Source organism: Hoplias malabaricus, chromosome 11 (assembly GCF_029633855.1).
Source record: "Hoplias malabaricus isolate fHopMal1 chromosome 11, fHopMal1.hap1, whole genome shotgun sequence".
Taxonomy (NCBI): Eukaryota; Metazoa; Chordata; class Actinopteri; order Characiformes; family Erythrinidae; genus Hoplias; species Hoplias malabaricus.
In genome coordinates, this window is record NC_089810.1 from 30,994,453 (window position 1) to 31,019,962 (window position 25,510).

Consider the following 25,510-nt stretch of genomic DNA (forward strand, 5'->3'; position numbering starts at 1 on the left):
AGTCCATAGACCAATGCGGCTGAACGCCATTAGGCATGATAAGATTTTTCCATCTAATTTATAAGTTGACCCAGATGGGACTCGAACCCACAATCCTCAGCTCCGAAGGCTGATGCCTTATCCATTAGGCCACTGGGCCTCTGCAGTAATTGATAAAGTTGTAACAAGCTTTATATGTGCTCATGCATCTGTTTACTCATGTCCTTTGGCTTTCACGAGGACTTGGCTATGCCATTTCCTTCCTCACAATGTTGTGCACTTTGAAATTCACTAAAAAATAAAGTTGAGGACAAGAGAGTAGAGGTTGCAAGAGGCAGGCGATGAGCTTAATCTGTCTGGTGAGCTGAGCTCTATGGCTGTTGTTACTGAGTGTAAAATTCCGCCTACCTCATAACAACTTTCGTTGACTTAAGACAGCTGTGTCTCTTGCAGTTCATTCAGAATATAGATCTTGGAACCAAAGCCAACGATTTTTAATGGCTGGGACTTAATTCGATTAAGACAAGATGGTTTACTTGTGAATGTATTCCCTCTAGTCACATATCAGTTAGCACTAACAGGACGAGGCGACACAATAGTCAGTACAGAGATATTGTGGTAATCATTAGGGCACTGGGAACATAAAAGCACAGAAGTAAAGAAAATTTTCGCTGTAGATATTGCTTTCTCACCTGAAAGAGCACAATAATATTCACGCCTGTGTTTAGCATTTGGCAATACATTTTGTCTTGTTTTACAAAGTCATGAAAAGGAACCCATTGGATGCGCCAGCCGGGAATCGAACCCAGGTTACAAGAATGGGAATCTTGCATGATACCACTACACCACTGGCACTTGATTAACAGCAAAATTTTGGATGCTATGTGTGCATTTATTAACAGATTACATTCTCTTTTTACAGTACATCTCCAAGTGCAGATTGAAGTTTAGTTTATGGTCACCAAGATGTGTGATTTGGATTGATATGCCGGTATTAGTGATTTGAGATTCCAAGGTATACATTTTCAAGCCAAAACTTTTTTTTCCATTACATAAAAACAGATTCAAATAGGGTTCCTACAGACAATTTGTAGCCCAAAATAGATTTCAATTCATCCTGTTTCCCCTGAGACAAGAGTGGATTGACATATTCAAAAATTCAGATGATTTGGTCAGTGCTGAATTCAGCTAAAAATCAATACCTGCTCTCAAGAATAATGCAAAATAGCAGGACATAATATTTACTGTCTTGAAAAGAACGCAATGTTACTTTTCACGTTTTATAAGATTGCGCTCATTGAAATCACTCAGAAATAAACGTGTGGACAAAGATTTAGGCTGTGGCACATAATATGGCAATTCTTGCAGTTTGTGTCCTGTCAATACAATTCCTCTTAAAGATAAGTCTGCCCAAGGAATCATGCAGAGGATTTTATAGAAAGTCCATAGACCAATGCGGCTGAACGCCATGATATGCTTTTTCCATCTAATTTATAAGTTGACCCAGATGGGACTCGACCCCACAATCCTCAGCTCCGAAGGCTGATGCCTTATCCATTAGGCCACTGGGCCTCTGCACTAATTGATAAAGTTGTAACAAGCTTTATATGTGCTCATGCATCTGTTTACTCATGTCCTTTGGCTTTCACGAGGACTTGGCTATGCCATTTCCTTCCTCACAATGTTGTGCACTTTGAAATTCACTAAAAAATAAAGTTGAGGACAAGAGAGTAGAGGTTGCAAGAGGCAGGCGATGAGCTTAATCTGTCTGGTGAGCTGAGCTCTATGGCTGTTGTTACTGAGTGTAAAATTCCGCCTACCTCATAACAACTTTCGTTGACTTAAGACAGCTGTGTCTCTTGCAGTTCATTCAGAATATAGATCTTGGAACCAAAGCCAACGATTTTTAATGGCTGGGACTTAATTCGATTAAGACAAGATGGTTTACTTGTGAATGTATTCCCTCTAGTCACATATCAGTTAGCACTAACAGGACGAGGCGACACAATAGTCAGTACAGAGATATTGTGGTAATTATTAGGGCACTGGGAACATAAAAGCACAGAAGTAAAGAAAATTTTCGCTGTAGATATTGCTTTCTCACCTGAAAGAGCACAATAATATTCACGCCTGTGTTTAGCATTTGGCAATACATTTTGTCTTGTTTTACAAAGTCATGAAAAGGAACCCATTGGATGCGCCAGCCGGGAATCGAACCCGGGTTACAAGAATGGGAATCTTGCATGATACCACTACACCACTGGCACTTGATTAACAGCAAAATTTTGGATCCTATGTGTGCATTTATTAACAGATTACATTCTCTTTTTACAGTACATCTCCAAGTGCAGATTGAAGTTTAGTTTATGGTCACCAAGATGTGTGATTTAGATTGATATGCCGGTATTAGTGATTTGAGATTCCAAGGTATACATTTTCAAGCCAAAACTTTTTTTTCCATTACATAAAAACAGATTCAAATAGGGTTCCTACAGACAATTTGTAGCCCAAAATAGATTTCAATTCATCCTGTTTCCCCTGAGACAAGAGTGGATTGACATATTCAAAAATTCAGATGATTTGGTCAGTGCTGAATTCAGCTAAAAATCAATACCTGCTCTCAAGAATAATGCAAAATAGCAGGACATAATATTTACTGTCTTGTTACTGAGTGTAAAATTCCGCCTACCTCATAACAACTTTCGTTGACTTAAGACAGCTGTGTCTCTTGCAGTTCATTCAGAATATAGATCTTGGAACCAAAGCCAACGATTTTTAATGGCTGGGACTTAATTCGATTAAGACAAGATGGTTTACTTGTGAATGTATTCCCTCTAGTCACATATCAGTTAGCACTAACAGGACGAGGCGACACAATAGTCAGTACAGAGATATTGTGGTAATCATTAGGGCACTGGGAACATAAAAGCACAGAAGTAAAGAAAATTTTCGCTGTAGATATTGCTTTCTCACCTGAAAGAGCACAATAATATTCACGCCTGTGTTTAGCATTTGGCAATACATTTTGTCTTGTTTTACAAAGTCATGAAAAGGAACCCATTGGATGCGCCAGCCGGGAATCGAACCCGGGTTACAAGAATGGGAATCTTGCATGATACCACTACACCACTGGCACTTGATTAACAGCAAAATTTTGGATCCTATGTGTGCATTTATTAACAGATTACATTCTCTTTTTACAGTACATCTCCAAGTGCAGATTGAAGTTTAGTTTATGGTCACCAAGATGTGTGATTTAGATTGATATGCCGGTATTAGTGATTTGAGATTCCAAGGTATACATTTTCAAGCCAAAACTTTTTTTTCCATTACATAAAAACAGATTCAAATAGGGTTCCTACAGACAATTTGTAGCCCAAAATAGATTTCAATTCATCCTGTTTCCCCTGAGACAAGAGTGGATTGACATATTCAAAAATTCAGATGATTTGGTCAGTGCTGAATTCAGCTAAAAATCAATACCTGCTCTCAAGAATAATGCAAAATAGCAGGACATAATATTTACTGTCTTGTTACTGAGTGTAAAATTCCGCCTACCTCATAACAACTTTCGTTGACTTAAGACAGCTGTGTCTCTTGCAGTTCATTCAGAATATAGATCTTGGAACCAAAGCCAACGATTTTTAATGGCTGGGACTTAATTCGATTAAGACAAGATGGTTTACTTGTGAATGTATTCCCTCTAGTCACATATCAGTTAGCACTAACAAGACGAGGCGACACAATAGTCAGTACAGAGATATTGTGGTAATTATTAGGGCACTGGGAACATAAAAGCACAGAAGTAAAGAAAATTTTCGCTGTAGATATTGCTTTCTCACCTGAAAGAGCACAATAATATTCACACCTGTGTTTAGCATTTGGCAATACATTTTGTCTTGTTTTACAAAGTCATGAAAAGGAACCCATTGGATGCGCCAGCCGGGAATCGAACCCGGGTTACAAGAATGGGAATCTTGCATGATACCACTACACCACTGGCACTTGATTAACAGCAAAATTTTGGATCCTATGTGTGCATTTATTAACAGATTACATTCTCTTTTTACAGTACATCTCCAAGTGCAGATTGAAGTTTAGTTTATGGTCACCAAGATGTGTGATTTAGATTGATATGCCGGTATTAGTGATTTGGGATTCCAAGGTATACATTTTCAAGCCAAAACTTTTTTTTCCATTACATAAAAACAGATTCAAATAGGGTTCCTACAGACAATTTGTAGCCCAAAATAGATTTCAATTCATCCTGTTTCCCCTGAGACAAGAGTGGATTGACATATTCAAAAATTCAGATGATTTGGTCAGTGCTGAATTCAGCTAAAAATCAATACCTGCTCTCAAGAATAATGCAAAATAGCAGGACATAATATTTACTGTCTTGAAAAGAACGCAATGTTACTTTTCACGTTTTATAAGATTGCGCTCATTGAAATCACTCAGAAATAAACGTGTGGACAAAGATTTAGGCTGTGGCACATAATATGGCAATTCTTGCAGTTTGTGTCCTGTCAATACAATTCCTCTTAAAGATAAGTCTGCCCAAGGAATCATGCAGAGGATTTTATAGAAAGTCCATAGACCAATGCGGCTGAACGCCATGATATGCTTTTTCCATCTAATTTATAAGTTGACCCAGATGGGACTCGAACCCACAATCCTCAGCTCCGAAGGCTGATGCCTTATCCATTAGGCCACTGGGCCTCTGCACTAATTGATAAAGTTGTAACAAGCTTTATATGTGCTCATGCATCTGTTTACTCATGTCCTTTGGCTTTCACGAGGACTTGGCTATGCCATTTCCTTCCTCACAATGTTGTGCACTTTGAAATTCACTAAAAAATAAAGTTGAGGACAAGAGAGTAGAGGTTGCAAGAGGCAGGTGATGAGCTTAATCTGTCTGGTGAGCTGAGCTCTATGGCTGTTGTTACTGAGTGTAAAATTCCGCCTACCTCATAACAACTTTCGTTCACTTAAGACAGCTGTGTCTCTTGCAGTTCATTCAGAATATAGATCTTGGAACCAAAGCCAACGATTTTTAATGGCTGGGACTTAATTCGATTAAGACAAGATGGTTTACTTGTGAATGTATTCCCTCTAGTCACATATCAGTTAGCACTAACAGGACGAGGCGACACAATAGTCAGTACAGAGATATTGTGGTAATTATTAGGGCACTGGGAACATAAAAGCACAGAAGTAAAGAAAATTTTCGCTGTAGATATTGCTTTCTCACCTGAAGGGCACAATAATATTCACACCTGTGTTTAGCATTTGGCAATACATTTTGTCTTGTTTTACAAAGTCATGAAAAGGAACCCATTGGATGCGCCAGCCGGGAATCGAACCCGGGTTACAAGAATGGGAATCTTGCATGATACCACTACACCACTGGCACTTGATTAAGAGCAAAATTTTGGATCCTATGTGTGCATTTATTAACAGATTACATTCTCTTTTTACAGTACATCTCCAAGTGCAGATTGAAGTTTAGTTTATGGTCACCAAGATGTGTGATTTAGATTGATATGCCGGTATTAGTGATTTGAGATTCCAAGGTATACATTTTCAAGCCAAAACTTTTTTTTCCATTACATAAAAACAGATTCAAATAGGGTTCCTACAGACAATTTGTAGCCCAAAATAGATTTCAATTCATCCTGTTTCCCCTGAGACAAGAGTGGATTGACATATTCAAAAATTCAGATGATTTGGTCAGTGCTGAATTCAGCTAAAAATCAATACCTGCTCTCAAGAATAATGCAAAATAGCAGGACATAATATTTACTGTCTTGTTACTGAGTGTAAAATTCCGCCTACCTCATAACAACTTTCGTTGACTTAAGACAGCTGTGTCTCTTGCAGTTCATTCAGAATATAGATCTTGGAACCAAAGCCAACGATTTTTAATGGCTGGGACTTAATTCGATTAAGACAAGATGGTTTACTTGTGAATGTATTCCCTCTAGTCACATATCAGTTAGCACTAACAGGACGAGGCGACACAATAGTCAGTACAGAGATATTGTGGTAATCATTAGGGCACTGGGAACATAAAAGCACAGAAGTAAAGAAAATTTTCGCTGTAGATATTGCTTTCTCACCTGAAAGAGCACAATAATATTCACGCCTGTGTTTAGCATTTGGCAATACATTTTGTCTTGTTTTACAAAGTCATGAAAAGGAACCCATTGGATGCGCCAGCCGGGAATCGAACCCGGGTTACAAGAATGGGAATCTTGCATGATACCACTACACCACTGGCACTTGATTAAGAGCAAAATTTTGGATCCTATGTGTGCATTTATTAACAGATTACATTCTCTTTTTACAGTACATCTCCAAGTGCAGATTGAAGTTTAGTTTATGGTCACCAAGATGTGTGATTTAGATTGATATGCCGGTATTAGTGATTTGAGATTCCAAGGTATACATTTTCAAGCCAAAACTTTTTTTTCCATTACATAAAAACAGATTCAAATAGGGTTCCTACAGACAATTTGTAGCCCAAAATAGATTTCAATTCATCCTGTTTCCCCTGAGACAAGAGTGGATTGACATATTCAAAAATTCAGATGATTTGGTCAGTGCTGAATTCAGCTAAAAATCAATACCTGCTCTCAAGAATAATGCAAAATAGCAGGACATAATATTTACTGTCTTGTTACTGAGTGTAAAATTCCGCCTACCTCATAACAACTTTCGTTGACTTAAGACAGCTGTGTCTCTTGCAGTTCATTCAGAATATAGATCTTGGAACCAAAGCCAACGATTTTTAATGGCTGGGACTTAATTCGATTAAGACAAGATGGTTTACTTGTGAATGTATTCCCTCTAGTCACATATCAGTTAGCACTAACAGGACGAGGCGACACAATAGTCAGTACAGAGATATTGTGGTAATTATTAGGGCACTGGGAACATAAAAGCACAGAAGTAAAGAAAATTTTCGCTGTAGATATTGCTTTCTCACCTGAAAGAGCACAATAATATTCACACCTGTGTTTAGCATTTGGCAATACATTTTGTCTTGTTTTACAAAGTCATGAAAAGGAACCCATTGGATGCGCCAGCCGGGAATCGAACCCGGGTTACAAGAATGGGAATCTTGCATGATACCACTACACCACTGGCACTTGATGAAGAGCAAAATTTTGGATCCTATGTGTGCATTTATTAACAGATTACATTCTCTTTTTACAGTACATCTCCAAGTGCAGATTGAAGTTTAGTTTATGGTCACCAAGATGTGTGATTTAGATTGATATGCCGGTATTAGTGATTTGAGATTCCAAGGTCTACATTTTCAACCAAAAACTTTTTTTTTTCCATTACATAAAAACAGATTCAAATAGGGTTCCTACAGACAATTTGTAGCCCAAAATAGATTTCAATTTATCCTGTTTCCCCTGAGACAAGAGTGGATTGACATATTCAAAAATTCAGATGATTTGGTCAGTGCTGAATTCAGCTAAAAATCAATACCTGCTCTCAAGAATAATGCAAAATAGCAGGACATAATATTTACTGTCTTGAAAAGAACGCAATGTTACTTTTCACGTTTTATAAGATTGCGCTCATTGAAATCACTCAGAAATAAACGTGTGGACAAAGATTTAGGCTGTGGCACATAATATGGCAATTCTTGCAGTTTGTGTCCTGTCAATACAATTCCTCTTAAAGATAAGACTGCCCAAGGAATCATGCAGAGGATTTTATAGAAAGTCCATAGACCAATGCGGCTGAACGCCATTAGGCATGATATGCTTTTTCCATCTAATTTATAAGTTGACCCAGATGGGACTGGAACCCACAATCCTCAGCTCCGAAGGCTGATGCCTTATCCATTAGGCCAATGGGCCTCTGCACTAATTGATAAAGTTGTAACAAGCTTTATATGTGCTCATGCATCTGTTTACTCATGTCCTTTGGCTTTCACGAGGACTTGGCTATGCCATTTCCTTCCTCACAATGTTGTGCACTTTGAAATTCACTAAAAAATAAAGTTGAGGACAAGAGAGTAGAGGTTGCAAGAGGCAGGCGATGAGCTTAATCTGTCTGGTGAGCTGAGCTCTATGGCTGTTGTTACTGAGTGTAAAATTCCGCCTACCTCATAACAACTTTCGTTGACTTAAGACAGCTGTGTCTCTTGCAGTTCATTCAGAATATAGATCTTGGAACCAAAGCCAACGATTTTTAATGGCTGGGACTTAATTCGATTAAGACAAGATGGTTTACTTGTGAATGTATTCCCTCTAGTCACATATCAGTTAGCACTAACAGGACGAGGCGACACAATAGTCAGTACAGAGATATTGTGGTAATCATTAGGGCACTGGGAACATAAAAGCACAGAAGTAAAGAAAATTTTCGCTGTAGATATTGCTTTCTCACCTGAAAGAGCACAATAATATTCACACCTGTGTTTAGCATTTGGCAATACATTTTGTCTTGTTTTACAAAGTCATGAAAAGGAACCCATTGGATGCGCCAGCCGGGAATTGAACCCAGGTTACAAGAATGGGAATCTTGCATGATACCACTACACCACTGGCACTTGATTAACAGCAAAATTTTGGATCCTATGTGTACACTTATTAACAGATTACATTCTCTTTTTACAGTACATCTCCAAGTGCAGATTGAAGTTTAGTTTATGGTCACCAAGATGTGTGATTTAGATTGATATGCCGGTATTAGTGATTTGAGATTCCAAGGTCTACATTTTCAACCAAAAACTTTTTTTTTTCCATTACATAAAAACAGATTCAAATAGGGTTCCTACAGACAATTTGTAGCCCAAAATAGATTTCAATTTATCCTGTTTCCCCTGAGACAAGAGTGGATTGACATATTCAAAAATTCAGATGATTTGGTCAGTGCTGAATTCAGCTAAAAATCAATACCTGCTCTCAAGAATAATGCAAAATAGCAGGACATAATATTTACTGTCTTGAAAAGAACGCAATGTTACTTTTCACGTTTTATAAGATTGCGCTCATTGAAATCACTCAGAAATAAACGTGTGGACAAAGATTTAGGCTGTGGCACATAATATGGCAATTCTTGCAGTTTGTGTCCTGTCAATACAATTCCTCTTAAAGATAAGACTGCCCAAGGAATCATGCAGAGGATTTTATAGAAAGTCCATAGACCAATGCGGCTGAACGCCATTAGGCATGATATGCTTTTTCCATCTAATTTATAAGTTATAACAACTTCATAACAACTTTCGTTGACTTAAGACAGCTGTGTCTCTTGCAGTTCATTCAGAATATAGATCTTGGAACCAAAGCCAACGATTTTTAATGGCTGGGACTTAATTCGATTAAGACAAGATGGTTTACTTGTGAATGTATTCCCTCTAGTCACATATCAGTTAGCACTAACAGGACGAGGCGACACAATAGTCAGTACAGAGATATTGTGGTAATCATTAGGGCACTGGGAACATAAAAGCACAGAAGTAAAGAAAATTTTCGCTGTAGATATTGCTTTCTCACCTGAAAGAGCACAATAATATTCACACCTGTGTTTAGCATTTGGCAATACATTTTGTCTTGTTTTACAAAGTCATGAAAAGGAACCCATTGGATGCGCCAGCCGGGAATTGAACCCAGGTTACAAGAATGGGAATCTTGCATGATACCACTACACCACTGGCACTTGATTAACAGCAAAATTTTGGATCCTATGTGTACACTTATTAACAGATTACATTCTCTTTTTACAGTACATCTCCAAGTGCAGATTGAAGTTTAGTTTATGGTCACCAAGATGTGTGATTTAGATTGATATGCCGGTATTAGTGATTTGAGATTCCAAGGTCTACATTTTCAACCAAAAACTTTTTTTTTTCCATTACATAAAAACAGATTCAAATAGGGTTCCTACAGACAATTTGTAGCCCAAAATAGATTTCAATTTATCCTGTTTCCCCTGAGACAAGAGTGGATTGACATATTCAAAAATTCAGATGATTTGGTCAGTGCTGAATTCAGCTAAAAATCAATACCTGCTCTCAAGAATAATGCAAAATAGCAGGACATAATATTTACTGTCTTGAAAAGAACGCAATGTTACTTTTCACGTTTTATAAGATTGCGCTCATTGAAATCACTCAGAAATAAACGTGTGGACAAAGATTTAGGCTGTGGCACATAATATGGCAATTCTTGCAGTTTGTGTCCTGTCAATACAATTCCTCTTAAAGATAAGACTGCCCAAGGAATCATGCAGAGGATTTTATAGAAAGTCCATAGACCAATGCGGCTGAACGCCATTAGGCATGATATGCTTTTTCCATCTAATTTATAAGTTGACCCAGATGGGACTGGAACCCACAATCCTCAGCTCCGAAGGCTGATGCCTTATCCATTAGGCCAATGGGCCTCTGCACTAATTGATAAAGTTGTAACAAGCTTTATATGTGCTCATGCATCTGTTTACTCATGTCCTTTGGCTTTCACGAGGACTTGGCTATGCCATTTCCTTCCTCACAATGTTGTGCACTTTGAAATTCACTAAAAAATAAAGTTGAGGACAAGAGAGTAGAGGTTGCAAGAGGCAGGCGATGAGCTTAATCTGTCTGGTGAGCTGAGCTCTATGGCTGTTGTTACTGAGTGTAAAATTCCGCCTACCTCATAACAACTTTCGTTGACTTAAGACAGCTGTGTCTCTTGCAGTTCATTCAGAATATAGATCTTGGAACCAAAGCCAACGATTTTTAATGGCTGGGACTTAATTCGATTAAGACAAGATGGTTTACTTGTGAATGTATTCCCTCTAGTCACATATCAGTTAGCACTAACAGGACGAGGCGACACAATAGTCAGTACAGAGATATTGTGGTAATTATTAGGGCACTGGGAACATAAAAGCACAGAAGTAAAGAAAATTTTCGCTGTAGATATTGCTTTCTCACCTGAAAGAGCACAATAATATTCACACCTGTGTTTAGCATTTGGCAATACATTTTGTCTTGTTTTACAAAGTCATGAAAAGGAACCCATTGGATGCGCCAGCCGGGAATCGAACCCGGGTTACAAGAATGGGAATCTTGCATGATACCACTACACCACTGGCACTTGATTAAGAGCAAAATTTTGGATCCTATGTGTGCATTTATTAACAGATTACATTCTCCTTTTACAGTACATCTCCAAGTGCAGATTGAAGTTTAGTTTATGGTCACCAAGATGTGTGATTTAGATTGATATGCCGGTATTAGTGATTTGAGATTCCAAGGTATACATTTTCAAGCCAAAACTTTTTTTTCCATTACATAAAAACAGATTCAAATAGGGTTCCTACAGACAATTTGTAGCCCAAAATAGATTTCAATTTATCCTGTTTCCCCTGAGACAAGAGTGGATTGACATATTCAAAAATTCAGATGATTTGGTCAGTGCTGAATTCAGCTAAAAATCAATACCTGCTCTCAAGAATAATGCAAAATAGCAGGACATAATATTTACTGTCTTGTTACTGAGTGTAAAATTCCGCCTACCTCATAACAACTTTCGTTGACTTAAGACAGCTGTGTCTCTTGCAGTTCATTCAGAATATAGATCTTGGAACCAAAGCCAACGATTTTTAATGGCTGGGACTTAATTCGATTAAGACAAGATGGTTTACTTGTGAATGTATTCCCTCTAGTCACATATCAGTTAGCACTAACAGGACGAGGCGACACAATAGTCAGTACAGAGATATTGTGGTAATCATTAGGGCACTGGGAACATAAAAGCACAGAAGTAAAGAAAATTTTCGCTGTAGATATTGCTTTCTCACCTGAAAGAGCACAATAATATTCACACCTGTGTTTAGCATTTGGCAATACATTTTGTCTTGTTTTACAAAGTCATGAAAAGGAACCCATTGGATGCGCCAGCCGGGAATTGAACCCAGGTTACAAGAATGGGAATCTTGCATGATACCACTACACCACTGGCACTTGATTAACAGCAAAATTTTGGATCCTATGTGTACACTTATTAACAGATTACATTCTCTTTTTACAGTACATCTCCAAGTGCAGATTGAAGTTTAGTTTATGGTCACCAAGATGTGTGATTTAGATTGATATGCCGGTATTAGTGATTTGAGATTCCAAGGTCTACATTTTCAACCAAAAACTTTTTTTTTTCCATTACATAAAAACAGATTCAAATAGGGTTCCTACAGACAATTTGTAGCCCAAAATAGATTTCAATTTATCCTGTTTCCCCTGAGACAAGAGTGGATTGACATATTCAAAAAATCAGATGATTTGGTCAGTGCTGAATTCAGCTAAAAATCAATACCTGCTCTCAAGAATAATGCAAAATAGCAGGACATAATATTTACTGTCTTGTTACTGAGTGTAAAATTACGCCTACCTCATAACAACTTTCGTTGACTTAAGACAGCTGTGTCTCTTGCAGTTCATTCAGAATATAGATCTTGGAACCAAAGCCAACGATTTTTAATGGCTGGGACTTAATTCGATTAAGACAAGATGGTTTACTTGTGAATGTATTCCCTCTAGTCACATATCAGTTAGCACTAACAGGACGAGGCGACACAATAGTCAGTACAGAGATATTGTGGTAATTATTAGGGCACTGGGAACATAAAAGCACAGAAGTAAAGAAAATTTTCGCTGTAGATATTGCTTTCTCACCTGAAAGAGCACAATAATATTCACACCTGTGTTTAGCATTTGGCAATACATTTTGTCTTGTTTTACAAAGTCATGAAAAGGAACCCATTGGATGCGCCAGCCGGGAATCGAACCCGGGTTACAAGAATGGGAATCTTGCATGATACCACTACACCACTGGCACTTGATGAAGAGCAAAATTTTGGATCCTATGTGTGCATTTATTAACAGATTACATTCTCTTTTTACAGTACATCTCCAAGTGCAGATTGAAGTTTAGTTTATGGTCACCAAGATGTGTGATTTAGATTGATATGCCGGTATTAGTGATTTGAGATTCCAAGGTCTACATTTTCAACCAAAAACTTTTTTTTTTCCATTACATAAAAACAGATTCAAATAGGGTTCCTACAGACAATTTGTAGCCCAAAATAGATTTCAATTTATCCTGTTTCCCCTGAGACAAGAGTGGATTGACATATTCAAAAATTCAGATGATTTGGTCAGTGCTGAATTCAGCTAAAAATCAATACCTGCTCTCAAGAATAATGCAAAATAGCAGGACATAATATTTACTGTCTTGAAAAGAACGCAATGTTACTTTTCACGTTTTATAAGATTGCGCTCATTGAAATCACTCAGAAATAAACGTGTGGACAAAGATTTAGGCTGTGGCACATAATATGGCAATTCTTGCAGTTTGTGTCCTGTCAATACAATTCCTCTTAAAGATAAGACTGCCCAAGGAATCATGCAGAGGATTTTATAGAAAGTCCATAGACCAATGCGGCTGAACGCCATTAGGCATGATATGCTTTTTCCATCTAATTTATAAGTTGACCCAGATGGGACTGGAACCCACAATCCTCAGCTCCGAAGGCTGATGCCTTATCCATTAGGCCAATGGGCCTCTGCACTAATTGATAAAGTTGTAACAAGCTTTATATGTGCTCATGCATCTGTTTACTCATGTCCTTTGGCTTTCACGAGGACTTGGCTATGCCATTTCCTTCCTCACAATGTTGTGCACTTTGAAATTCACTAAAAAATAAAGTTGAGGACAAGAGAGTAGAGGTTGCAAGAGGCAGGCGATGAGCTTAATCTGTCTGGTGAGCTGAGCTCTATGGCTGTTGTTACTGAGTGTAAAATTCCGCCTACCTCATAACAACTTTCGTTGACTTAAGACAGCTGTGTCTCTTGCAGTTCATTCAGAATATAGATCTTGGAACCAAAGCCAACGATTTTTAATGGCTGGGACTTAATTCGATTAAGACAAGATGGTTTACTTGTGAATGTATTCCCTCTAGTCACATATCAGTTAGCACTAACAGGACGAGGCGACACAATAGTCAGTACAGAGATATTGTGGTAATCATTAGGGCACTGGGAACATAAAAGCACAGAAGTAAAGAAAATTTTCGCTGTAGATATTGCTTTCTCACCTGAAAGAGCACAATAATATTCACACCTGTGTTTAGCATTTGGCAATACATTTTGTCTTGTTTTACAAAGTCATGAAAAGGAACCCATTGGATGCGCCAGCCGGGAATTGAACCCAGGTTACAAGAATGGGAATCTTGCATGATACCACTACACCACTGGCACTTGATTAACAGCAAAATTTTGGATCCTATGTGTACACTTATTAACAGATTACATTCTCTTTTTACAGTACATCTCCAAGTGCAGATTGAAGTTTAGTTTATGGTCACCAAGATGTGTGATTTAGATTGATATGCCGGTATTAGTGATTTGAGATTCCAAGGTCTACATTTTCAACCAAAAACTTTTTTTTTTCCATTACATAAAAACAGATTCAAATAGGGTTCCTACAGACAATTTGTAGCCCAAAATAGATTTCAATTTATCCTGTTTCCCCTGAGACAAGAGTGGATTGACATATTCAAAAATTCAGATGATTTGGTCAGTGCTGAATTCAGCTAAAAATCAATACCTGCTCTCAAGAATAATGCAAAATAGCAGGACATAATATTTACTGTCTTGAAAAGAACGCAATGTTACTTTTCACGTTTTATAAGATTGCGCTCATTGAAATCACTCAGAAATAAACGTGTGGACAAAGATTTAGGCTGTGGCACATAATATGGCAATTCTTGCAGTTTGTGTCCTGTCAATACAATTCCTCTTAAAGATAAGACTGCCCAAGGAATCATGCAGAGGATTTTATAGAAAGTCCATAGACCAATGCGGCTGAACGCCATTAGGCATGATATGCTTTTTCCATCTAATTTATAAGTTATAACAACTTCATAACAACTTTCGTTGACTTAAGACAGCTGTGTCTCTTGCAGTTCATTCAGAATATAGATCTTGGAACCAAAGCCAACGATTTTTAATGGCTGGGACTTAATTCGATTAAGACAAGATGGTTTACTTGTGAATGTATTCCCTCTAGTCACATATCAGTTAGCACTAACAGGACGAGGCGACACAATAGTCAGTACAGAGATATTGTGGTAATCATTAGGGCACTGGGAACATAAAAGCACAGAAGTAAAGAAAATTTTCGCTGTAGATATTGCTTTCTCACCTGAAAGAGCACAATAATATTCACACCTGTGTTTAGCATTTGGCAATACATTTTGTCTTGTTTTACAAAGTCATGAAAAGGAACCCATTGGATGCGCCAGCCGGGAATTGAACCCAGGTTACAAGAATGGGAATCTTGCATGATACCACTACACCGCTGGCACTTGATTAACAGCAAAATTTTGGATCCTATGTGTACACTTATTAACAGATTACATTCTCTTTTTACAGTACATCTCCAAGTGCAGATTGAAGTTTAGTTTATGGTCACCAAGATGTGTGATTTAGATTGATATGCCGGTATTAGTGATTTGAGATTCCAAGGTCTACATTTTCAACCAAAAACTTTTTTTTTTCCATTACATAAAAACAGATTCAAATAGGGTTCCTACAGACAATTTGTAGCCCAAAATAGATTTCAATTTATCCTGTTTCCCCTGAGACAAGAGTGGATTGACATATTCAAAAATTCAGATGATTTGGTCAGTGCTGAATTCAGCTAAAAATCAATACCTGCTCTCAAGAATAATGCAAAATAGCAGGACATAATATTTACTGTCTTGAAAAGAACGCAATGTTACTTTTCACGTTTTATAAGATTGCGCTCATTGAAATCACTCAGAAATAAACGTGTGGACAAAGATTTAGGCTGTGGCACATAATATGGCAATTCTTGCAGTTTGTGTCCTGTCAATACAATTCCTCTTAAAGATAAGACTGCCCAAGGAATCATGCAGAGGATTTTATAGAAAGTCCATAGACCAATGCGGCTGAACGCCATTAGGCATGATATGCTTTTTCCATCTAATTTATAAGTTATAACAACTTCATAACAACTTTCGTTGACTTAAGACAGCTGTGTCTCTTGCAGTTCATTCAGAATATAGATCTTGGAACCAAAGCCAACGATTTTTAATGGCTGGGACTTAATTCGATTAAGACAAGATGGTTTACTTGTGAATGTATTCCCTCTAGTCACATATCAGTTAGCACTAACAGGACGAGGCGACACAATAGTCAGTACAGAGATATTGTGGTAATCATTAGGGCACTGGGAACATAAAAGCACAGAAGTAAAGAAAATTTTCGCTGTAGATATTGCTTTCTCACCTGAAAGAGCACAATAATATTCACACCTGTGTTTAGCATTTGGCAATACATTTTGTCTTGTTTTACAAAGTCATGAAAAGGAACCCATTGGATGCGCCAGCCGGGAATTGAACCCAGGTTACAAGAATGGGAATCTTGCATGATACCACTACACCACTGGCACTTGATTAACAGCAAAATTTTGGATCCTATGTGTACACTTATTAACAGATTACATTCTCTTTTTACAGTACATCTCCAAGTGCAGATTGAAGTTTAGTTTATGGTCACCAAGATGTGTGATTTAGATTGATATGCCGGTATTAGTGATTTGAGATTCCAAGGTCTACATTTTCAACCAAAAACTTTTTTTTTTCCATTACATAAAAACAGATTCAAATAGGGTTCCTACAGACAATTTGTAGCCCAAAATAGATTTCAATTTATCCTGTTTCCCCTGAGACAAGAGTGGATTGACATATTCAAAAATTCAGATGATTTGGTCAGTGCTGAATTCAGCTAAAAATCAATACCTGCTCTCAAGAATAATGCAAAATAGCAGGACATAATATTTACTGTCTTGAAAAGAACGCAATGTTACTTTTCACGTTTTATAAGATTGCGCTCATTGAAATCACTCAGAAATAAACGTGTGGACAAAGATTTAGGCTGTGGCACATAATATGGCAATTCTTGCAGTTTGTGTCCTGTCAATACAATTCCTCTTAAAGATAAGACTGCCCAAGGAATCATGCAGAGGATTTTATAGAAAGTCCATAGACCAATGCGGCTGAACGCCATTAGGCATGATATGCTTTTTCCATCTAATTTATAAGTTATAACAACTTCATAACAACTTTCGTTGACTTAAGACAGCTGTGTCTCTTGCAGTTCATTCAGAATATAGATCTTGGAACCAAAGCCAACGATTTTTAATGGCTGGGACTTAATTCGATTAAGACAAGATGGTTTACTTGTGAATGTATTCCCTCTAGTCACATATCAGTTAGCACTAACAGGACGAGGCGACACAATAGTCAGTACAGAGATATTGTGGTAATCATTAGGGCACTGGGAACATAAAAGCACAGAAGTAAAGAAAATTTTCGCTGTAGATATTGCTTTCTCACCTGAAAGAGCACAATAATATTCACACCTGTGTTTAGCATTTGGCAATACATTTTGTCTTGTTTTACAAAGTCATGAAAAGGAACCCATTGGATGCGCCAGCCGGGAATTGAACCCAGGTTACAAGAATGGGAATCTTGCATGATACCACTACACCACTGGCACTTGATTAACAGCAAAATTTTGGATCCTATGTGTACACTTATTAACAGATTACATTCTCTTTTTACAGTACATCTCCAAGTGCAGATTGAAGTTTAGTTTATGGTCACCAAGATGTGTGATTTAGATTGATATGCCGGTATTAGTGATTTGAGATTCCAAGGTCTACATTTTCAACCAAAAACTTTTTTTTTCCATTACATAAAAACAGATTCAAATAGGGTTCCTACAGACAATTTGTAGCCCAAAATAGATTTCAATTTATCCTGTTTCCCCTGAGACAAGAGTGGATTGACATATTCAAAAATTCAGATGATTTGGTCAGTGCTGAATTCAGCTAAAAATCAATACCTGCTCTCAAGAATAATGCAAAATAGCAGGACATAATATTTACTGTCTTGAAAAGAACGCAATGTTACTTTTCACGTTTTATAAGATTGCGCTCATTGAAATCACTCAGAAATAAACGTGTGGACAAAGATTTAGGCTGTGGCACATAATATGGCAATTCTTGCAGTTTGTGTCCTGTCAATACAATTCCTCTTAAAGATAAGACTGCCCAAGGAATCATGCAGAGGATTTTATAGAAAGTCCATAGACCAATGCGGCTGAACGCCATTAGGCATGATATGCTTTTTCCATCTAATTTATAAGTTGACCCAGATGGGACTGGAACCCACAATCCTCAGCTCCGAAGGCTGATGCCTTATCCATTAGGCCAATGGGCCTCTGCACTAATTGATAAAGTTGTAACAAGCTTTATATGTGCTCATGCATCTGTTTACTCATGTCCTTTGGCTTTCACGAGGACTTGGCTATGCCATTTCCTTCCTCACAATGTTGTGCACTTTGAAATTCACTAAAAAATAAAGTTGAGGACAAGAGAGTAGAGGTTGCAAGAGGCAGGCGATGAGCTTAATCTGTCTGGTGAGCTGAGCTCTATGGCTGTTGTTACTGAGTGTAAAATTCCGCCTACCTCATAACAACTTTCGTTGACTTAAGACAGCTGTGTCTCTTGCAGTTCATTCAGAATATAGATCTTGGAACCAAAGCCAACGATTTTTAATGGCTGGGACTTAATTCGATTAAGACAAGATGGTTTACTTGTGAATGTATTCCCTCTAGTCACATATCAGTTAGCACTAACAGGACGAGGCGACACAATAGTCAGTACAGAGATATTGTGGTAATCATTAGGGCACTGGGAACATAAAAGCACAGAAGTAAAGAAAATTTTCGCTGTAGATATTGCTTTCTCACCTGAAAGAGCACAATAATATTCACACCTGTGTTTAGCATTTGGCAATACATTTTGTCTTGTTTTACAAAGTCATGAAAAGGAACCCATTGGATGCGCCAGCCGGGAATTGAACCCAGGTTACAAGAATGGGAATCTTGCATGATACCACTACACCACTGGCACTTGATTAACAGCAAAATTTTGGATCCTATGTGTACACTTATTAACAGATTACATTCTCTTTTTACAGTACATCTCCAAGTGCAGATTGAAGTTTAGTTTATGGTCACCAAGATGTGTGATTTAGATTGATATGCCGGTATTAGTGATTTGAGATTCCAAGGTCTACATTTTCAACCAACAACTTCTTTTTCCATTACATAAAAACAGATTCAGATTGGGTTCCTACAGACAATTTGTAGCCCAAAATAGATTTCAATTTATCACGTTTCCCCTGAGACAAGATTGGATCGACATATTAAAAAATTCAGATGAGTTGGTCAGTGCTGAATTCAGCTAAAAATCAATACCTGCTCTCAAGAATAATGCGAAATAGCAGGACATAAAATTTACTGTCTTGAAAAGAACACAACATTACTTTTTAAGTTTTATAAGATTATGCTCATTGAAATCACCCAGAGAGGTCCTAGATCAATGCAGCTGAAGATTTGCTGAATGCATCTAAGGTATAAGTTGACCCAGAAGGGTCTCGAAGCCACAATGCTCAGCTCCGAAGGCTTATGTTTTATCCATTAGGCCATTTGGCTTTTGCATTTGTGTTTTGACGAATTGTTAAAATTGTAACAAGCCCTATATGTGCCCATGCATCAGTTTACTCATGTACTTTTGCTTTCACGAGGACTCGGCTATGCCATTTCTTTCATCACAATGTTGTGCACTTTGAAATTCACTAAAAAATAAAGTTGAGGACAAGAGATTTGAGGTTGCAAGAGGCAGTCGATGAGCTTAATCTGTCTGGTGTGCTGAGCTCTATGGTTGTTGTTACTGAGTGTAAAATTCCGCCTACCTCATAACAACTTTCGTTCACTTAAGACAGCTGTGTCTCTTGCATTTCATTCAGAATATAAATCTTGGAACTGTCGTTCTCACAGCGTATTGATCTTATATCTAGTCTTACTATAATACTTGAAAGGATAAGTTCAAATAATAGTTTCTAGTTCTTCTAAATATATTTAAAAGATGAAGACAACTTTCTTGGAAGATTAGCAGGCTTTTTAATTTCTTAAAACATTGGGAAGCAGTCTCAGACGGGCTCCTAAAGAATCACTCACCAAGACACATGGAAAACCACAGTTTACGTACACTTTTTGGTGTGAGGTCATCTCGCCCCTCCTATTAGGTTGCATCCCATAGGACACAACATGGTACCCTTATCTCCCCAAGGACTCAGTATATCATAGAAGCTCAATTAAAAAGTATCCTTGTCTTCTAAGGAAGTCATATTTCACACTGTACCAGCCAATCTCATGCTACACAATTTTTTCTACAGAGTCCAGGCCTGAATTCTAAACTCAAGTATCCCTTTGACCATTTTTGCCATAAAACTCATTTGTTTAAAATAATTCTCATGTCTCTATATTCTTACCTCTGGGGAAATGTCCCATACCTGATCTATGTATAAGTGGATTCATATATTTTTCATATGCTCACTTTTTTCTTAATTCTCCATCATTCCCCCCTTTCACGACTACTAGTCGTGAACCCCTGCATCTTTTTTATTTATAAATGAAAATAAAAGTGCATATATGCATTTATATAGATGTTAGTATATACTGTGTATAATAGCTGGATATATGTGTCTAAATAATGCAGAGTATTGAATTAAAAATAAAGTAAAAGTTGTCCTGTTATTTTGTTACTGCAGCAGAGGCGGCGCTTGGTTCACTCCTCAAACTGAGCTAAAAAAAAATAAAAATAAAAATAAAAAATAAAAATGAGTCTGGATAACTGTTTGCCAGCCGTTGCCTAGACCCATAACATCAATCAGTCAGAGTCGTCAGCTGATGGTGGTGTAGCTCTAGTGACACTCCTAGTTACTGGTCTTTGTACTCTACTCAGACCTGGCTTGATGACGTCCTAGCGTTGTCTGGTCCCTTTCTTCAGCTCCTGTGTCTGTGCTTTGTTGTTGCACAGTGGGTGTAGCTGATGGGGGTGGTTTAAACAGATCTGGAGCTCTGGAGCAATGATTACTTTTACCTTTACAGCTGTTGGGGTAGCTAGAATCACTTCAAATCATCCTTCCCGTTTGGGCTCAGTACAGCCTCTCTTTTTTTTTGACGTTTTGACGTAGACGTAGTCCCCGGGGAGCACTTCCATCAGTCCTTCATCAGCAATAGTTGAGGTCCTCTCTCTGGTGGCTCCTTTCACCTGAATGAAAATCTCTCTGTGGATTTTTGTCAGACATTTGACATATTCTTGTAGTTCTTTTTGCAACTGTTCAAGGTTGGGGCCATGGGTGGGTCCCCTCAAATATGTTACTGGCATTGGTCGACCAGTTAACATTTCATGAGGCGTTAGGTGAGTGACTCCGTTGGTTGACATTCTCATGCTCATCAATGCTAAAGGCAGTGCATCTAACCAATTGATTTTCTGTTTACTATCTGCCATAATCTTTGCAATCTTTGCACGAATTATTCCATTTTGCCTTTCTACTCTGCCTTGTGACTGAGGATGATAAACACACCCTAGTCTGTGTTTGATTCTCAGTGCTTGTGAAATTTTCTGAATAACTTTGTTCACAAAGTGTTGTTCATTATCTGAACTTATTTTATCAGGTATTCCAAATCTAGGTATGACTTCTCTAAGGAGAAATCTAGCTGCTGCATCTGCTGTTTACCTAGTTGTAGCCTGAGCCTCTGTCCACCTACTGAAAATGTCAACGATCACAATTATGTACCTATACTTCCCTACAGGCTTTCCCATGTCCATATAATCCATCATCAAATGCCTAAATGGTCCATCTGGGACAGGAATATGACCTAAAGGTGCAGTCATAGATTTTCTGTAGTTATATTCTACACAAACAGTGCAATTAGTCAAAACATGATCTACTGTTGGACCCAAATAAGGAGACCACCAATCTTGCTTTATCTGCTTTATCACTTCCTTCCTATGCACATGAGATTGTCCATGCGCCTCTTGTATAAGAATGTTCAGCAGTGTTAATGGAGCTACAAACAGACCATTTGGTCAATACCAGATATCATTAATATTTACGGTCCCCCTTTTCAAGCAGTTGTCTTTCTCGTAAAGGCTTGCTTGTTCCTGTGCCTCCTTCAGGCTAGTCAGATCATCCACTAACCCTGTATTTTCTCCATCTGCTATATGAAACCTCCCCATAGTGGGAAATTGTGTCATGGCTGTTGCTGCATCGTTATCCTCTTGATCTGCAAAATTATTACCCCTAGTAACAATGGAATCATCAGTTCTGTGTCCTGCACATTTCACTATAGCTAGCTTATCTGGAAGTTGGATTGCAGCCAATAGTTCAGATATGGCTTGCCCATGTGCTATTTGTGAACCATCAGTTCGTACAAACCCTCTCTGTGCCCATGTTGCAGCATGCAGATGACACACTCCTCCTGCATATGCACTATCTGAATACACTGTAACTTTCTTACCCTTGGCTAGTTGGCATGCAGTAGACAGTGCTTAAATTCAGCCAATTGTGCTGAACAAGGTTGTGGAATACTAGCTTTAAACAGCATCTCAAAGTGATCACTTTAGTGATTGTACTTGACTACAGCAAAACCAGCTGGGTTGCCTTCGGGTCCCCTAAAGCATGAGCCATCTTCAAAGAGAATTAAGTCATTTTCCAGTAATGTTTCCAAATCTAACCTAGATTTCAACAAAGTTCTAGTTACCACTTCACAGTCATGTGGTGTTCCCTCATCTGGAGTTGCTACTCTTTCTGCTGGGTTGACTCTTGAACATCGTCTTATGATTAACTCTGGTGCAGACAGAATAACATCATATCCAGTTCTCCTAGCATTTGTCAAAACAAAAGATCCTGATGTCAACAGAATGTGTATAGCATGATTTGTAAATAACTCAACTCTGTGTCCCATTGTGATTGCTGTTGCTTTCTCATATGCAAACGCTGCTGCAGCTAACCCTTGGTAGCATGGTGGCATACCTTGTTCTATTTTGTCTAGCAGACTGCTAAAATAGGCAATTGGTTGGCTTTGCTTGTTGTTTTCCTGTGTCAATACTGCATTTACATATACCTTTTTAACTGCTACGAACAATTGAAAGGTCTTAGAATAATCTGGATTGGCAAGTGCAGGTGCTGTACATAAATCTGTTTTAATGTTCTCAAATGCTTGATCTGCTTCTTCATCCCAGACTATTTTTCCTTTCAAGTTCTGTTGCCACGGACTGCAAATTAACATCCTTAAAGGAGCAGTTTTTAAGGCAAAGTCACAAATCCACTGCCTGCTATATCCTGCCATACCCAAAAAGGTTAACATTTCAGATACTGATGTTGGTTTGGGTGCCCATTTAACCTTCTCAATGTGTGATGGCATTATTGCTCTTTCATTCCCTCTTAGTCATCTCCCTAAATAATCTACCTCTTCTCTGCAGAACTGTAGTTCCTCCCGGTTCACTTTGTGTCCTTTCTCTGCCAAAATAGTTAAGACAATAATCGTATTAGCTTCACATTGTGCCTTATTGGGAGAAGCTACATACATCAACAAGGTACTTTCAATCTTTACATCATTTAAATCTACTGCCAGTACTGTTAAATACTGATGGACTCTCACAATACTCTTGTGGCATTCTAGTGTATGTATACTGTTTTCCTCCTAAAAGCAAAGAGGTGCCTTGATTGTTCATGCAGAGGGATGGTAAAAAATGCTGAACACAAATCAATCACTGAATAATATTTAGCATCTGATGGAATGCTTGACAGTAAAGTGTAAGGGTCTGGTACTATCGGCATTTCTGCTTCAACTATTGCATTAATAGTTCGCAAATCATGTACCAACCTCCACTTGTCAGAATTTAGCTTTATTACAGGAAATATGGGCGTATTACATGGGCTTCTAGGTTTCTACCAGCACACCAGCTTGCACTAGGCCCTCAATTGTTGGTCTAATCCCTTCATGTGCAGCTGTGCTCAAAGGATATTGTCTCTGATAGGGAAGTTGCACATTTGGCATTACTTTAATTTGTACTGCAACAGCTGACTTTACTAACCCTACTTCTGTATGTTGCTGAGTCCACAATTGGTTTAGAATCTGTTTCAGCAGTTCTTCTTGCTCAGAAGTCAGCACATATTGTGTTATTTGTCTACTTCTGTTCACTACCACCCTCTCTGCTACTGCTCTGTCTACTGCTCTCATAGTCACCTTGAAGTACGCACCATCTAATGATATGTAAATATTTTCATTGTCAGTTTTTATCCAATTAATTTCTTTACTAGCCTTCATCATTGGCCTTAAATCTTTTTGCTCACTGTCTTTTGTTATGATTAAAGAAACGTGGAATAGCGTTTGTCACTTTATACCACTGTATCATGGTCTCATCTAAACTTGCCTCCACTGCTGCACCTTGTGGTCCTATTATAAGACCACCTGTTGTGAGTAGATTATGCTTTCCTTCCAAATTTTCTTCCCATGCTGTGTTGTAGGCCTCGTGCACACTATCTTGGTCATACAGCAATGTGCAGTGTAATTCATCCGAAACTCTCCTCAAGTCAGGTCTAATTGCCTTCAGCCATCTTTCCCAAATTAGAAAATTATTTAGTAAGTTTTGTCCTTCTAATCTCAACCAATATACAGTAGGCCTTATTTATTCACGTTCATTTACTGTATTCAGAAGCATCTGCCACACTTGAGTTTGAGGAAACTTATCAGTACTCCATCCAGTCCTTTTAGTTCAGGACCTTTTTGATGACTGTGTTATAACTGCCATCACTTCCTCTTTCTTTTTCTCTTTTTTCTTCAGCTCTGTCAATTGGGCTCTTTGTAACTGTAAAGTTAGTTTTTCCATGTTTTTCTTCTCCTGCTCTTTCTTTTTCCTGTGTCTTTCTACATGGTGTATAATGTGGTCTTTATATACAGCCCATTTCATGTTTGCTAGTCCAACTACCTCATCCAAAGCATTCTGCACTTCTTGGGGAAGGCCTTTCTTTAGTAGCATTTGAAATAATCTACGGTTAGTTTCAGTTTGGTCCCAAGCTGAACCTGTTTCCTCCATCCACTTCCTTTGAAATTTATTAATGAATTCATTTACACATTCTCCTGTCTTTAACTCCATGGTCTCTAACTGACCTGGATCCATTTTTGTTGGGAATTCTTTTCTGATTGCATCCCATAGCCTGTTCCTGTACTGATCTAATGGGTCCTCATCCCATCTCTGCGATATAGACATAGATTTTAAGTGAGCCATGGAAAAAAAAATTTCCATCCTTATTTTTCCAACTGTCTGTGACAGTATAGCTTTAACATCTCCTACAGCTAATTTGTGTCCTGTGGTTCTCTCTTCAAAGGCAGTTATCCACCTTTGTCCCCCAGTATTGATATTAGGCAGCTGATCAATAAGCCCTTTCAGATCCATAAAGGACCATGGGACATATGCACTTTTTATCCCTTTATACAGTAATGGACATTGCTTGGATAACTGTTTACTCTTCAGCCTTTCTTATTGCATGAGGTATGATTGCTCTTCTGTCTTTT

The 25,510-nt window shown here is 38.1% G+C and overlaps 20 non-coding genes across 20 annotated transcripts; all 20 read right to left on the reverse strand.

The window, feature by feature from the left end:
- Positions 1 to 66: 66 nt before the first annotated feature.
- On the reverse strand, positions 67 to 139 carry trnar-ucg (transfer RNA arginine (anticodon UCG)). Its single transcript has one exon. It is a non-coding gene; the product is annotated as a tRNA-Arg (tRNA).
- A 624-nt stretch (positions 140 to 763) lies between these two features.
- trnag-ccc (transfer RNA glycine (anticodon CCC)) lies at positions 764 to 834 on the reverse strand. Its single transcript has one exon. It is a non-coding gene; the product is annotated as a tRNA-Gly (tRNA).
- A 644-nt stretch (positions 835 to 1,478) lies between these two features.
- Positions 1,479 to 1,551, reverse strand: trnar-ucg (transfer RNA arginine (anticodon UCG)). The gene has a single exon. It is a non-coding gene; the product is annotated as a tRNA-Arg (tRNA).
- A 624-nt stretch (positions 1,552 to 2,175) lies between these two features.
- On the reverse strand, positions 2,176 to 2,246 carry trnag-ccc (transfer RNA glycine (anticodon CCC)). The gene has a single exon. It is a non-coding gene; the product is annotated as a tRNA-Gly (tRNA).
- Positions 2,247 to 3,044: 798 nt separating this feature from the next.
- Positions 3,045 to 3,115, reverse strand: trnag-ccc (transfer RNA glycine (anticodon CCC)). The gene has a single exon. It is a non-coding gene; the product is annotated as a tRNA-Gly (tRNA).
- Positions 3,116 to 3,913: 798 nt separating this feature from the next.
- trnag-ccc (transfer RNA glycine (anticodon CCC)) lies at positions 3,914 to 3,984 on the reverse strand. Its single transcript has one exon. It is a non-coding gene; the product is annotated as a tRNA-Gly (tRNA).
- Positions 3,985 to 4,628: 644 nt separating this feature from the next.
- On the reverse strand, positions 4,629 to 4,701 carry trnar-ucg (transfer RNA arginine (anticodon UCG)). Its single transcript has one exon. It is a non-coding gene; the product is annotated as a tRNA-Arg (tRNA).
- Positions 4,702 to 5,324: 623 nt separating this feature from the next.
- On the reverse strand, positions 5,325 to 5,395 carry trnag-ccc (transfer RNA glycine (anticodon CCC)). Its single transcript has one exon. It is a non-coding gene; the product is annotated as a tRNA-Gly (tRNA).
- Positions 5,396 to 6,193: 798 nt separating this feature from the next.
- trnag-ccc (transfer RNA glycine (anticodon CCC)) lies at positions 6,194 to 6,264 on the reverse strand. The gene has a single exon. It is a non-coding gene; the product is annotated as a tRNA-Gly (tRNA).
- A 798-nt stretch (positions 6,265 to 7,062) lies between these two features.
- On the reverse strand, positions 7,063 to 7,133 carry trnag-ccc (transfer RNA glycine (anticodon CCC)). Its single transcript has one exon. It is a non-coding gene; the product is annotated as a tRNA-Gly (tRNA).
- A 1,350-nt stretch (positions 7,134 to 8,483) lies between these two features.
- Positions 8,484 to 8,554, reverse strand: trnag-ccc (transfer RNA glycine (anticodon CCC)). Its single transcript has one exon. It is a non-coding gene; the product is annotated as a tRNA-Gly (tRNA).
- Positions 8,555 to 9,592: 1,038 nt separating this feature from the next.
- Positions 9,593 to 9,663, reverse strand: trnag-ccc (transfer RNA glycine (anticodon CCC)). The gene has a single exon. It is a non-coding gene; the product is annotated as a tRNA-Gly (tRNA).
- A 1,350-nt stretch (positions 9,664 to 11,013) lies between these two features.
- trnag-ccc (transfer RNA glycine (anticodon CCC)) lies at positions 11,014 to 11,084 on the reverse strand. Its single transcript has one exon. It is a non-coding gene; the product is annotated as a tRNA-Gly (tRNA).
- A 798-nt stretch (positions 11,085 to 11,882) lies between these two features.
- On the reverse strand, positions 11,883 to 11,953 carry trnag-ccc (transfer RNA glycine (anticodon CCC)). The gene has a single exon. It is a non-coding gene; the product is annotated as a tRNA-Gly (tRNA).
- Positions 11,954 to 12,753: 800 nt separating this feature from the next.
- trnag-ccc (transfer RNA glycine (anticodon CCC)) lies at positions 12,754 to 12,824 on the reverse strand. Its single transcript has one exon. It is a non-coding gene; the product is annotated as a tRNA-Gly (tRNA).
- Positions 12,825 to 14,174: 1,350 nt separating this feature from the next.
- Positions 14,175 to 14,245, reverse strand: trnag-ccc (transfer RNA glycine (anticodon CCC)). The gene has a single exon. It is a non-coding gene; the product is annotated as a tRNA-Gly (tRNA).
- Positions 14,246 to 15,283: 1,038 nt separating this feature from the next.
- trnag-ccc (transfer RNA glycine (anticodon CCC)) lies at positions 15,284 to 15,354 on the reverse strand. The gene has a single exon. It is a non-coding gene; the product is annotated as a tRNA-Gly (tRNA).
- Positions 15,355 to 16,392: 1,038 nt separating this feature from the next.
- On the reverse strand, positions 16,393 to 16,463 carry trnag-ccc (transfer RNA glycine (anticodon CCC)). Its single transcript has one exon. It is a non-coding gene; the product is annotated as a tRNA-Gly (tRNA).
- Positions 16,464 to 17,501: 1,038 nt separating this feature from the next.
- On the reverse strand, positions 17,502 to 17,572 carry trnag-ccc (transfer RNA glycine (anticodon CCC)). Its single transcript has one exon. It is a non-coding gene; the product is annotated as a tRNA-Gly (tRNA).
- Positions 17,573 to 18,921: 1,349 nt separating this feature from the next.
- trnag-ccc (transfer RNA glycine (anticodon CCC)) lies at positions 18,922 to 18,992 on the reverse strand. The gene has a single exon. It is a non-coding gene; the product is annotated as a tRNA-Gly (tRNA).
- Positions 18,993 to 25,510: the final 6,518 nt, after the last annotated feature.